Source organism: Papio anubis, chromosome 4 (assembly GCF_008728515.1).
Source record: "Papio anubis isolate 15944 chromosome 4, Panubis1.0, whole genome shotgun sequence".
In the NCBI taxonomy this organism is placed as follows: Eukaryota; Metazoa; Chordata; class Mammalia; order Primates; family Cercopithecidae; genus Papio; species Papio anubis.
The window spans coordinates 112,097,069-112,111,463 of NC_044979.1; the positions used below are offsets into that span (position 1 = coordinate 112,097,069).

Consider the following 14,395-nt stretch of genomic DNA (forward strand, 5'->3'; position numbering starts at 1 on the left):
GGAGAAATTCACATTGAACACACAAGACTCTACTGCATAAAAAGAGTAACAGAAATATATGTTACTTCATTACCGTAATATCAAAAACTGAGGTACATGTGGCAGACATATGTAGTGGTCAACACTAGGCCTTCAGAAGGGCAGGCTTCAGAAATGCCCATAGCACCTTCAGTTTAAGAACCTGCTGAGGCAATTGATCCCATGAAACAAATGTAGGGACCGGTGCAAAATTATCCCAGAAAGTAGGCTTTGTGAACCTAAGTAACTCCAGAGTAGAGGAAATGAAATCACTGGATAGAGCCTGCACTCAGGACCAACAATAGAAAACTGTAAATTGAATGAGCATTAATAGTCTTGGAATCAGCGGGTGGGAAAGACAGACACCTTAAGCTTGTGGGATGCCATTGATACAATGTTCTGAGTTATGTAAGAAAGCAAAAATATCTCAGCTGCCCTTCACTGAGAGAGTAGCATAGAAAGGAAGAATTCACTCTCCCTACCCGCTTCAGATATGCTGAGCACAATTCCACAATTAACTTCCTGACTTTCCGTTCTGAACCATAGACATCAACTGGCCTCGGGTGAGACTGAATCTCTTTCCTTTCTCCAGATAACCCTGATGATCTTCTATAGAACTTATGGGAATGAGTTCATATGCAGATAAAAATCAGCACTGGGAAGTTAGATTGCTCTTTTCCTCTTCTAAGACGAAGAGGCATATGCCTGGGTGACCACAGTCACTGAGGTGACGTCAAATGACTTAAGAGAACAAAAGCTCTGCGGATAGTGATGGTTGGCACTTATCCCCCACTAAGAACAGAGTTTCCATTCTTAGTGACTTCTGTTAGTAACACTCCTGGCCTCTCTCTATACCCCTCAGTCCCATGTCAATGGTAAATGTGCTAGAAGAAAGTGAGCTCAACAACATCCTTCTCTTTCGTATCTCCAGGAACACATTCTGGTCTGTTCTCTGCCACATAGTAAGGGACCTGACTCTGGCCTGAGGTTATCTGACTCTATGAGTAACTGAGTGGGAAAGTTTGTCTAATTTAGAAAGGAGGTATTAGCTAGCTCATTGAACCATAGAACTAAAGGCATGAACATCAACCAGTTATCTCATAGACATAGTGCTTTCCTCTTGATATGACTGACTCCTATTTCTGTCTTCCACTTGATTGAACTTGAAGGAAGAGAAGGAGTACTGTATTAGTTTGCCAGAGTGGCCATAACAAAAAGCACCACAGACTGATCGCTTAAATGACAGAAATTTATTTTCTTACAAGTCTGGAGGCTGGAAATCTGAGATTAAGGTGTCTGCAAGGTTGGTCTATCCTGAGGCCTCTCTCCTTCGCTTGTAGATGGCGTCATCTTCCCCAGTCTTCATGTCATCTTTCCTCTGTGTCTGTCTGTGTCTTAATCTCTTCTTCTTTTAAGTCACCTGCCACAATGGGTTAAGGGTCACCCTAATGACCTTATTTTAATTTAATTACCTCTTTAAAGGCCTTGTCTCCAGAAGCAGTCACATTCTAAGGTACTGAGGGTTAGGAGTTTGACAAATTTGGGGAGGACACAATTCAGTCCACAACAAGTATTTTCTATTGGATTCCCCTAAAACTCCAGCTAGTACAGATGGATGCATTTCTAGTTTTGTCAAAGTGTTACATTCCTTTACTTCCCTAGCGTCTATTGCAGGTATAACGCAGAATGGTTTCTTGGTATAGCTGTTACCTGTTCTTGGTATAGCTGTTCTTGGTATAGAACAGTATACCTGTTCTTGGTATAGCTATTAGTTCTGGACTTTATTGTAAGTTTTAATCCTTTACTTTTAAACATAACTTACCAACATATGCCTAATAAATAAAATTAATTACACAAGAAAATATGCTAAGAAGAACCAGATCATTGCAGCCTGGAATAGAATGTGAGCTTACACATTTCGACCATGATATAAATTATCATTGCATCATTCAAAAATGAGTGATTTTATCAGTCATTTCTCATAATTAATTCTTATACAAAGAAACATGGGCTCAGAATGACAAACAGTGGGTTCTTAAAACCCAGAAAGTTAACATAAGACCCTGGAAAGAGGCAATAGAAGAGTCGACAGGGTGTTAAATCTGTACCTAAAACCTATAGTAAGGAAGCATGCAAGTTGAATTAAAATGGTTAGAGGAAACTGTATGGACGAAACAGAAAATGCCCCGTGTCCTCAGAGGTTAAGGGTTTAAGGCAAGCGAGTAGGACTTATTTGGTAAGACTTCTCGGGAGAAAGTGTCTTAGGTTCTTATTCTGGGATAAGGCCAGAATAAAGAGGCTGAAAGGAATGGAGAGCCTCATCTACAAAGACCCAGGCTAGGAGGGACAAGGCATTTTTATAGTTTGGGGAGCAGAGGGCTCATGGAAGGGAGGAAGGGAGCACAAACTAGAATAGATCGTTGGAAGAAAGTCACATCCTCAAATTCCAGAGGGAACTTTGTGTGCAAAGACAGGCAGTGTTTCGTGACTGCTGTCCCTGGCTTGGAAACCACAGAAGATAGAAAAAGTGTACACCCCAGGTGGTAGCGAACAGGCCAGGGAAGTAGATAAGGACCAGCTTTGAAGAGCTTTGACTCTGATCCTGGGTTGGTTTCTCTCCCTTCTTCACCATGCTATCCTATATTGTTACTTACTGAAAGTCACCACTTCTTCAAAACCAGTTGTTTAAAGTGCTAAACTTGTCCTTCAGATTGATCTTGGAGGTAAATAAAGTGACTGCTTTTTCATTCACCATTTATGTCCTGGAGATTAGGGGATGGCGTCGGAGGCATCTGGTAATTGGTAATTAGGTAATTGTTGAAACATTTGTAGAAGTGTCCTTCTTTATTGACTTTTGCTCACTCGTTTACAAGTCTGAGAAGGTGCCTCTAATACAGCGGAGCACAGGTTTTAGGCACAGTTTAATTAAACAGTTTGTGTGCATTATTTGTTTCCTTCCTCAGCATTTAAAGAATAGCCCATCCGTGAGGAACCCTATAAAATATTGTGCCGTTTTATTTATCTCTCAGTTCTTCAGTGCCAGGAAAATAAAATTCCTTCGATCCAAAAGAGTTGTGAGGTGAACTTTTGAAGTTCTCTCCCCACCTTCTCCGGAATCTTTAATCTTTTGAGGTCTTGAAAGTAGAAAAGATTGTTGCAAAACCACCAGCCAAATTTAGGACTAAGAAAATGGTGATTTTTTGGAGGCTGTAGATATAGGTGGAAAGCATGGGCTTTGCCTGACACAGACCCTATCTTTGCCTCATAGGGTTTTTCAAGCTCTTATCCTGCTTATTGCTCTTGGCTCTGCAATATCCATTTTTTTCCCCGATCTCCTTTCCATACAAAAGCAAGGATCTAATTTTTTCAGGATCTTGAGTAGGCCAAAAGAAAAAAAAAAAAGGTTGTCTAAGGAAATCTAGGGAGGTACAGGCGGGCAGTTCATTGAACTAAAATCAGCCTCTCCTACTTTCATTTATCTCCTTAATAAATAGATATTAATCATCTTCTATGTGCCAGGCATTTGCTAGAAGGGTGATTTTATCAAATTACTTAACTTCTTTATATTTCTTATTCCTCACAATGTTGTCCATAAGATGGACTGACATAACGTCAAATATTGTCTAATATGTGGCATAACGGGGCCTCAACAAGTGTAGACACTTCTTTACCTTCTTCATTGGTTTTTGCAGATTAATGTTGAAATACATGTGATGTTTTTGAAGACTATGAAGTCAAAAAATCCTGGTTCTTATCTTACATCCACCATTTACTGAACTTTTCCAAGTTTATACAACTTTTTGAGCAATAGTGTCCTTATTTGAAAACAGTATTAAGAATACCAACCTAGGCTGTGTACTTGTGAGGATTAGTGAGATAACCTGGCACAAGGCCTGGCCTGAGGGAGACAGGATATGCTGTTGCTCTTCTCTTCCCAGAGTGGGGTTCTCTCTCCATGCATCACCATGCCTTAACCCTGGGACTCTAAGCTACCAAATGAATGAGAAATTCAAGCCCTAGAAAGATTGACCTTTTAGGTAGGAAGGCTTTAAAGTAGGTGTTTCATATATCCTCTTTTTAAAGAAAGCTATAATGTTCTATATATGAGATTTTCATAGCAAACTTAATATTATATTTTAAAATTACCATTTTACAAGTGCATCTTACTAATTCGTGTTCAACACAGAAAAAAGAGTAAAATATGCTTTCACAGAATGAAAGTAAAATCATCCCAGAGAAGTTTTGTGAGGGTAAAATAATGCCAACAAATCAATTAATTAATCAAACCAGTATTAGTGTTATTAAGTGAAAAACCTGATTAAAAGTCAAGATCAAATTCTACATTTTACATAGCAGATTTTACGTTATAAAGAAAACAAAGATGACAACAAAAGTCCACTGGATCCTGGACCTTAGATGTGGCAAATAAAATAATCTGGATCAAGCTTATCTACAAAGGGCACAACTATTAATTAATTATAATTAACATCTCTATTATCCGATTCTCTTCTCCTTTTACATTTGGTATTTATAATTTCTGAATAACAAATTAATATTGAAATTAGATTCTTACTTATTACTATTAATCTCACAAAATATTTGAGAAGTCATAATGAATCAGGTCCATTTTAAGATTATCAACATAGAAATGTGCTCTCTAAACCCAAAGGGGACCACAGGAAGACCTGCCAATATAAAGTCCATTAAAAGGCATTTAAGTTTTCAGGTATTCAACAAACATAATAGTGTGCTACATATAATCAAAGAGAAATCTTTCTCCTTCCTTCCTTCTTTCCTTCCTTCCTTCCTTCCTTCCTTCCTTCCTTCCTTCCTTCCTTCCTTCCTTCCTTCTTTCCCTCCCTCCCTCCCACCCACCTTCCTTCCTTCCTTCCTTTCTTTCTTTCTTTTCTTTTTCTTTCTTTCTTTTCTCTTTCTTTCTTTCTTTTTCTTTCTTTTTCTTTCTTTCTTTCTCTCTTCTTTCTTTATTCTTTCTTTTTCTTTCTTTCTCTCTTTCTCTCTCTTTCCTCCTCTTCCTTCCCTCCCTCCCTCCCTTCCTTCCTTCCTTCCTTCCTTCCTTCCTTCCTTCCTTCCTTCCTTCCTTCCTTCTTTTTTTTTCTTTTGAGGTGGAGTCTCACTCTCTCACCTAGGCTGGAGTGCAGTGGTGCAGTCTTGGCTCCGTGCCACCTCTGCCTCTCGGGTTCAAGTGATTATCATGCCTCAGCTTCCTGAGTAGCTGGGATTACAGGCACCCACCACAATGCCTGGCTACTTTTTTTTTTTTCCCTCGCATTTTTAGTAGAGACAGAGTTTCATCATGTCTGCCAGGCTGGTCTCGAAATCCTGGCCTCAAGTGATTCACCTGCCTTGGCCTCCCAAAGTGCAAGGATTACAGGCATGAGCCACCATGCCCAGGCTCAAAGAGCAATGTTTCACAAGTCTGTGAAAAAATATTGTTTTTTGTTTGTTTGTTTGTTTGCTTTTTGAGATGGAGTCTCCATCTGGTGCTCAGGCTGGAGTACAATGGCGCAATCTCAGTTCACTGCAACCTTTGCCTCCCAGGTTCAAGCGATTCTCTTGCCTCAGCCTCCTGAGTAGCTGGGATTACAGATGTACACCCCCATGTCAGGCTAATTTTTGTATTTTCAGTAGAGATGGAGTTTCACCATGTTGGTCAGGCTGGTCTCAAACTCTTGACCTCATGATTCGCCAGCCTCAGCCTCCCAAAGTGCTGGGATTACAGTTGTGAGTCATCGTGCCCAGCCAAAATATTCTATTTTTAGAGCAAATATGCCCAAAGGACTTCATGATTTAAGAATGACCTTGTGGTTGTCATGAAAAATGGTGGAAGAAAAACATCTGAAAAGCCTCTTTTCCATAAAGGCAATGAGATCACTGGGAAAAAATGGTCAAAATTAACTTTTTCAAAACACTGGGGCTGGGTGCAGTGGCTCACACCTGTAATCCCAGCACTTTGGGAGGCTAAGGCAGGCAGATCACAAGGTCAGGAGTTTGAGATCATCTGGTCAACATGGAGAAATCTCGTCTCTACTAAAAATTAAAAAATTCACTGGGTGTGGTGGTGTATGCTTGTAATCCCAGCTACTCTGGAGGCTGAAGAAGGAGAATCACTCGAGCCAGGAAGTCAGAGGTTGCAGTAAACTGAGATTGAGCACTGCACTCCAGCCTGACAACAGAGCAAGACTCCATCTCAAAGCAAGCAAGCAAGCAAGCAAGCAAGCAAACAAACAAACAAACAAACATAAAACCACTGGAAAACCAGCAGTCTAGTAGATACTGGAGTGGTCAGAAAAGTGTTAGGGATCTTTCAAAGCTCCATTTCAGAGCAGTATCGTTATTTAACCTGTATGATAGTTCCCTGGAAACCCCACTTTTACAGCTTGTCTTCTCTTGACCTGACTTAGAGCTCACCCACTAGAATAACCTTTTCTATGGGGGCATTTGTTGAAAACAATTAATAGCGATTGTTTATCATCAGAGCCACCTGAGGTGGAGATATCTGGGGTAAACAACAAGCTATTCAGAAAATTTAAAGGGAAAGACTGGGTAGTGAATTCTACATGAGGTTTTAAAAAGTTGTGACATATTCTTGGGAATTTAGAAAGTCACATGCATGTGTAGGGCTGTGTGCATTCTCTGAAAATATCTGAAAAAACTCTAAGTTCTGACCTCTGGCTAACCTTCAGGTTCTGCCAAGCAGGAAGTGAAAGCTAAGGCACAATTCTAAACTGCCTAGCTAAGTAGTGAAGGCTTACTCCAACATACATACAGAGGTCCTTGACAAAGACTGGGAGACTTATTAGTTCCAGGCATTTAGGAAAATCCTCTTTCCAATGACTATCTAACCACTAAACCAACCAAGCAGAGATTTCAGTGGCATACTGAGAAAGAATGCAGAATTTACAGAATTAGTTCAGGGAATTTACCAGAAAACAGGAGAGCAAAACCAACAACAATAAACAGCAATACAGACAGCAACAAACCCTGGAGAGGAAGAAAGATCTGATTTTCTGATTTAAAATGTCCAATTTTTCCAACAAAAATTGTGAAATGGAAAGAAAAAATATGGCTCATATACAAGAAAACAAAAACAGTCGATACAACCAATTAATTCCTCAAGGAATCCTAGACATTGGGCTTACTTGACAAAGACCTTATTATTTATTTATTTTTTATTTTTTAGAGACTGGGTCTCACTTTGTCACCCAGGCTGGAGTACAGTGGTGCAATCATGGTTCACTGCAGCCTCAGACTCCTGGGAGTATAAACACACACCACCATGTCTGGCTAATTTTTTAATTAAAAAATTTTTTTTTGGTAGAGATGAGGTCTTGCTATATTTCCCAGGCCTGTCATGAACTGATGGCCTCAAGCAATCCTCCTGCCTTGGACCCCCAAAGTGCTGGAATTACACTGTACCTGGCCAACAAGGACTTTAAATCAGTTATTTAAAATATGTTCAAAGAACTAAAGTTAACCATATCTAAAGAATGAAAGGAAAGTATAAGAATGATGTCTCACCACATAGAGAATATCAATAAAATTTAGAAATGATAAAAAAAGAATTAAAAATAATCTGCGGTTGAAAGGTAAAATAATGAAAATAAAAAATTCACTAGAGGGTCTCAACAGTATATTTGAACAGATGGAGAAAAGAATCAGCAAATCTGAAAACAGGTATTGACCTGATGCTGTCTGAAGAAAAACAAAAGAATGAAGGAAAAAAAACCCAGAGGGCTGCAGGACACTATAAAGAGTCCCAATATATGCACAATGTGAGTCCCAAAAGGAGCGGGTATAGGAAAAGGGGCAAAAATAATAAGTAAAGCAATAATGGCCCCAATCTTACTAAATTTGATGAAAAACATTAATCTACATAGCCAAGAATTTCATTTAACTCCAGGTAGGACTAAATCAGAGATCTGCAGCCAGACACATCATAAACTGTCAAAGGCAAGAGACAAAGAAAGAATCTTAAAAGCAGCAAGAGAAAAGCATTATGTACAAGGAAGCCTTAATAAAATTAATAGTTGATTTCTTACCAAAAATCATGGAGGCCAGAAGCAATGGAATGATGTATTTAGTGTTGAAAGAAAAAGACTGCTAACTAAGAATTCTATATGCAGCAAAACTATCCTTCAAAATGAAGGGGAGGAAAATGACAAGGATATCTGCTCTTATCATTTTCACTCAATGTTGTACTGGAATTTCTAGCCAAGGTAATTAAGCAAAGAAAAAAATGCATTCAGACGGAAACGAAGTAGTAAAAATGCTTCCATTTTCAGACTATGTTATCTTTTTATAAAGAAATTCCTAAGGAATCCATTACACAACTATTAGAGCTAGTTAATAAATAAGCTCAGCAATGTTGCAGGATACAAGATCTAAATGTTGAAATAAATTATATTTCTATACACTATCAATGGACAATCCAAAATACAATTTAAAAATGCATTAAAAATAGCATCAAAAAGGATAAAATAATTAGTAATTAATTTAACAAAAGAAATGCAGGCTTGCACACTGTAAACTATAAAACATTGTTGAAAGAAATTAAATAACACCTAATAGAAAGGCATTTCATGTTCATGGAATATTTAATATTGTTAAGATGGTAATATTTCCCAGATTTATATGCAAAGTCAATGAATTCCCTATAAAAATCCAGTTGCCTTTTTTTGCAGACATTAATAGCTGATTTCAAACTTCATAGAGAAATGTAGGGAACCCAGGATAGTTAAAACAGTCTTTAAAAGGAACACAGAAGATGCACACTTCCTGTTTTCAAATTTTACTACTAAGCCATGATAGCTTCATAAGAGGAGAGTGTGGTCCTGGCATAAGAATAGCTTTATAGAACAATGAAATAGGATTAAGAATAAAGAAACAACGATCTTATATTTATGGTCAATTGGTTTACTTTAAGGGTACTAACATAATTTAATGGGGAAAAAAACTGTCCAACAGTCCTTTCAACAAATAGTGCTGGGCAACTGGATAGTCATATGCAAAAAAAAAAAAAAAAAAAAAAAATTAAATTGTTACTGCACATCATATATAAAAATTAATTCAAAATTAAAAAAATTAATTAAAAAAAGAACAAAAACTATAAAATTCTTAAGAAAACACAGGTGTGAATCTCTGTGACCTTGGATTATGCAATTTTTTTTTTCTGGATATGATTCCAAAAGCAAAACAACCAAAGAAAAAAAAATTTTACTTCATCAAAACTAAAAAATGTTGCGCATCAATGGGCACTATCACGGTGAAAAGAACACAGAGAATGAGAAAACATATTTGTAAATTATATATCTGAAAAAGGGGCATGTATTCAGACTATGTAAAGAATGTTTACAATAAAAATACAAATAATTCAATTTAAAAATGGGAAAAAATTGAATGGAGATTTCTCCATGCAATTGGCCAATAAGAACATGAAAATATGTTTAACATATTTAATCATTAGGAAAATGCAAATGAAAAACCACAATGAGATAGCACTTCACACTCACTAGTGTAGCTATACTTTTTTAAACGGACAATAACATGTGTTGGCATGGATGTAGTAAAATTGGAACCTTTACACACAGTTAGTGATAAGTAAAATGGTTTAACTGCTATGGAGTAGTTTGGCAGTTTCTTGAAATGCTAAAATGGACTTGCCATTAACCTGGAAAGTGCAGTCCTAACTATATCATGAAGAGAAATAAATACATATGTACACACAAAAACTTGTTCATGAATGCTTATATCAGCTTATTTGTAATGGCCCCAAAGTGGAAACAACTCAAATATCTATCTCCTAATGAATGGATAAACACAATATGGTAGATCTAGTATATCTAATGTTCCAATGGAATATTATTCAGTTATAACAAAGAAGGAAGTATGCTACAACATGGATGACTCTTGAAAACATGCTGAGTAAAAAAAGGCAGACACAAAAGGCCACATAATATATTATTCTATTTATATGAAAGGTTCAGAATATGCACATCCATAGAAATAGAAGGTAGATTACTAATACCTAGGGATAGGGTGCAGGATAAATTGCTTAATAGGTAAAGGGCAATTGTTAATAGGTAAAAGGTTTCTTTTTGTGGTAATGAAAATGTTTTAAAATTGACTGTGATAATGGTTGCACAAGTCTGTCAAACCATTAAATGGTACACTTTAAATGGGTGAATTATGGTATGTAAATATGAATATGCCATGATAATCATATCTCGTTCTGAGCTCTGGAGGCATACTACCCAATTGCTTACCTGAAATCTTCTTTGGATACCTCAAAGATATCTCAACAACAGTACATTCCGTTTGGATTCATTATCTACCTCTTTTCCACTCACCATCTTTCAGAATTCCCTATCTCAACTGCAAAAATCAATCCATCACTCAGTTGCATAGTGTAGAAACCCAAGAACCATTCTTTAAACTTCCCTCTTTTTTAACTACTTGTTCATGTTACTTCCCAGGCATCTCTTTTATCCACTTTTATACATCTCTACCTCACCACCATAATAAATCCGGACCATTTTAATAGTCTCCTAACTAATCTTCCTATGTCCACTCACAGCTTTTTCAAATTTCCACGTTCTCCACTTTAAATCAGGGTGCATTTTCAGAATGCTAGTCCAATCATATCACCCTCAACCGAACCCATAGACTCAAATTGTAGAGGATCCTACATATTCTGCTTGTTCAACCTTTCACACCTGATTTCTGCTAAAAAAAAAAAAAAAAGTCAACAAATATTATAAGTAGATGGCAAAAAATTATTAAACTGATTATGTATTTTAATGTCTCTTACAAATATCTATACATGAAGCATAACAGTTTTCAAGATTTCATGAATAGGTAGGTAATTCAGAATTATTATGTTTAAAATAAATTCTTCAATGTATTTTCAATGATAATGCTTGATGGTATTCTTGTAATGACTGATTATAAACTTATATTTCAACTAAAGAGATAGACCAATCATTCTTTTTATTATTTTCCCCCACATTTTGAAAGCATAGGTAGCCTTTCTTCAAATGGAATCTTATTGGAAAACCAAATGTGAAACAAGAAAAATTAGCTGCCCTGGTGAGGGGTAGCGGAAACCGGTCTTCTGTCAGCTTGATCCCTTTCTTAGTATCTTATCTAGATTCCCAATTATATAGGAGACACAATTGAAATCCACTGTCCTAACCTATTAAGCATTGTTTATAAAAAAGAGGGATGTAATGGCTTTGATTTTTTCATTTGTGTTAATATTTGTTCTAAAAAACTTACTTTTGAAATCTTCCACGGACCTCTTTTTAATATCAAGCGTAGTACCTCCACTCCTCTTTTTTTTTTTGTAGTTCCTGCATGTTGATTTATATGATTTTTTCCTTTCCTGGCCACCTGTACTGTATTCATATCTCCTGTGAGAATCACCTCAAGGGTTCTCCATGACAGTTTACAGAAAAATCCATCATTTGAGATGCATTTATTTCTTCATTTGATAAGATTAATGGTGCTTTCGGAAGCATTGACAATTTACCCTTTCACTGACCCTGCAAATGATGCTGATGTGCCCATAGAGCACTCAGAGATGAGCATATAAATGCCAATCCTCTCCAAAAGTCTTACTGCACTCCTCCCCTCAGACAGTATCTTTTCAAATGTCTGGCTTCTACTTCTTCAACTTTTTCTATGCCTCAAAGTGCTGCTGTCTCCAGTGATATATTGGTAAATGTTTAATAATTGGCTCTCTTGAGGGTCAGGTGGGGGAGAAAGCCCTGATTTATAGTGTTTCCCTATTTCAGAGTATTTATACCCTGGCTAATTTCAAACTGCCAGTGCTGCCACTGGGTGTGGATTGAAGAAGAGCCATGCAATGGCAGAGGGTTGTACAGTATTTCCAGCAGACAGAGACAGGAGATGTAAACAACCCCAAGGCATAAATTATAGTAAGATAATTAGGAAGGAGTGAGTTTTGAGTCTTGGAAATGCTTCAGCACAGGGTGACTGTCTCACTCACAGGTAGCCACTAACTGGAAGTGGTAAGGATGCATGAGCTATTTTCCTAAACGTCAAAGAACAGAGGAAGCAGAGATGGCAAATTGGTTTAACTTGGGTGCCATCTCTTATCAGTTGCTTGTGATTTAGTCGGCTGTGTTAAAAAGAATTCTGAAACTCTGTTATGAGAGTTCTATAGTTTATTGTTAATGTTCACTAAGGGCTAAGAAGGAAGGCATATTATATTTTATTTCACACACTTTTCATCCCCTTTATAGACATACTTATATTGTAAAGCATCCCCTTTATAACCATTTAAGCAGTAGAGGAATATACAGGATCTATTTCACTCTCCTTTGACTCTATGCCCATCTGCCCATGTCCCAGATATGGTTCTGTGGTCCTTGCAGGTCCAGAGATACCTTCCCAACCAGCTTTCTGTGCTCGCCACTACCTCCTAGACCCTACCCTCCATGTCTGCCCTGGTCCTCAGCCCTGGTGGCCATAGCAGTAGCCTGGAGGGCATCATAAGGGCTCTAGCTTCCCTTCTGGAGAGCTCTGGCACTCGATTCCATGACCTTGTCTCCTTGGCTTTCTGCTCCTTGGTTGCCTACCCCACCCTGTGATATCTGCTATGCCCCCTCCATTTGCTGGTTCAATGGGCAAACCTTTCTTGCTTTACATATACCAGCTTGTTTTTCTCTCAGCTCAGCCTGTGTCGAACTCCTTAGGCCATAGGGAAGAGACATTCTCTCACCTGACCTGAGGCTCAGGGAATCCTTCCTGACCAGGCGACATTTCCTGTTGCCTCCCCCTCATAATTCCCTCTCTGCTCCCAGCTCCAGCAGAGGGTTTTGCTGTCATTCACGATTCTGATTGGATGTTTGCACTGAGATCACCTACACAGGGTCTGGTACACAGCATGTGATCGAGCCTTCGTTCTGTCAAATTCTCTTCAGTCTATGTACTTTCTCCCTAAAGGGGTTAAAATTTGAGGACAAAAAAAAAATCAATCAATTGTATTTTATGCAATTCCCACAACCCTTAGAAAATACACTTTTTTTAATCACTAGAAAATGGTGACCAGTAATATTAGAAACCGAGGTGACCTTCTGATGGCTTTTAAAGGTTAAATATATTTGATAGAAACTTGTTGGCATTTTCATTACAACTAGAAGTTCAATGATTTCCCCCTTATTATGCTAACTATTGGCTTTAAAAAATAACCAGAAGTTGTCTTGTACTCACCACTTAGATGACAAACTATCCTTCACCGTGAAATGGGCTGAAATGCTGTTAACATACTTCTGACGGGGAGGCTTCTGGACTCTCAGGAAGATGAGAAGCAAACAGAGACAGAAAGAGAAAGCAGCTGCCAGAGCTGCTGTGGTGGAATGAAGGGGCAGGGCTGCACATTTTTAGGTTTTCGTTTTTAATTTTCCAAACACCATTGAGTGTATGAGGGTTTTGGCTCGTGAACAGCAATCCTTCCCTCCTGAGCCTGTCCTAGTTTGTGGTCACAAGGAGACACTTGGAGAGCACAGGTCAGAATAAGTGAACAGGCAGCAGAGGTCATACAAGGAAAACACTAGAGAAAGAATGCTTTAAAAACAATGCTATAAAATGATAGCAGGCAAAGAGGTCATTAAAAATGCCACTTGAGTGAGCACCAAAACACTGAAATTCCCCGAAGTCTGTGGAAAGAATGAATGGTGATTTGCAAAGTTTTATGGATTAATACAAGCTCTCTTTTAACTAAGATCTAAGTTCTCAGCCTTTGCGTGCTGGAGGAGGGGCAGAGAGTATGAGATATAAAGTTTCCTAAAGAAAATGAGAACAAAGGTAAAGAAATGAAATGAGACTGCCTCACAAACATGGCATGCAGGAAATGCCCAGAATAGAGACAGAATGGGAGTCACTGCTGCTTCTTAGATGCTATGCACTTGAAGCGTGTTTTATCTTAAACATATCCTTCTGTGTGCTGTTTTCATTATCCTCATTAGGAGATTAGGGGAACATTTACTCAGTTTAAAATTGTTGCCTTTCATTCCCTCAAGACTCATCGAATGCTGGAATAATGTAGAAGAATAAATAATACTGTAAAATAGTTTTTTCTTTACTGAATCACAAAGAACATTACTTTTAAATATGTTCTTAAGAGAGAAAAGGTCTTTTCGCAGTGGTAACACTTCATATTTTAGAAGAAAATGTGCATTTAATTAAAATTCCATATGACAATCATAGTATATTATTTAAATACCAAATGACTATTAAAATCACATTTAATTGTGGTCTAAAAAATATAACAGATACGTACCCACAAAACAGCTGTTAAACATCACCAAATTTCCTTGATCAGCTTTCTTTTTTT

At 37.7% G+C, this 14,395-nt stretch overlaps 1 long non-coding RNA gene across 1 annotated transcript; it reads right to left on the reverse strand.

Annotated features, from left to right (window-relative positions):
* Window positions 1-1,246: 1,246 nt before the first annotated feature.
* Window positions 1,247-14,177, reverse strand: LOC103882872. Its single transcript, XR_644827.4, has 3 exons — window positions 13,273-14,177; window positions 12,782-12,999; window positions 1,247-1,438 (listed from the first exon to the last, which is right to left on the reverse strand). It is a non-coding gene; the product is annotated as an uncharacterized LOC103882872 (long non-coding RNA).
* Window positions 14,178-14,395: the final 218 nt, after the last annotated feature.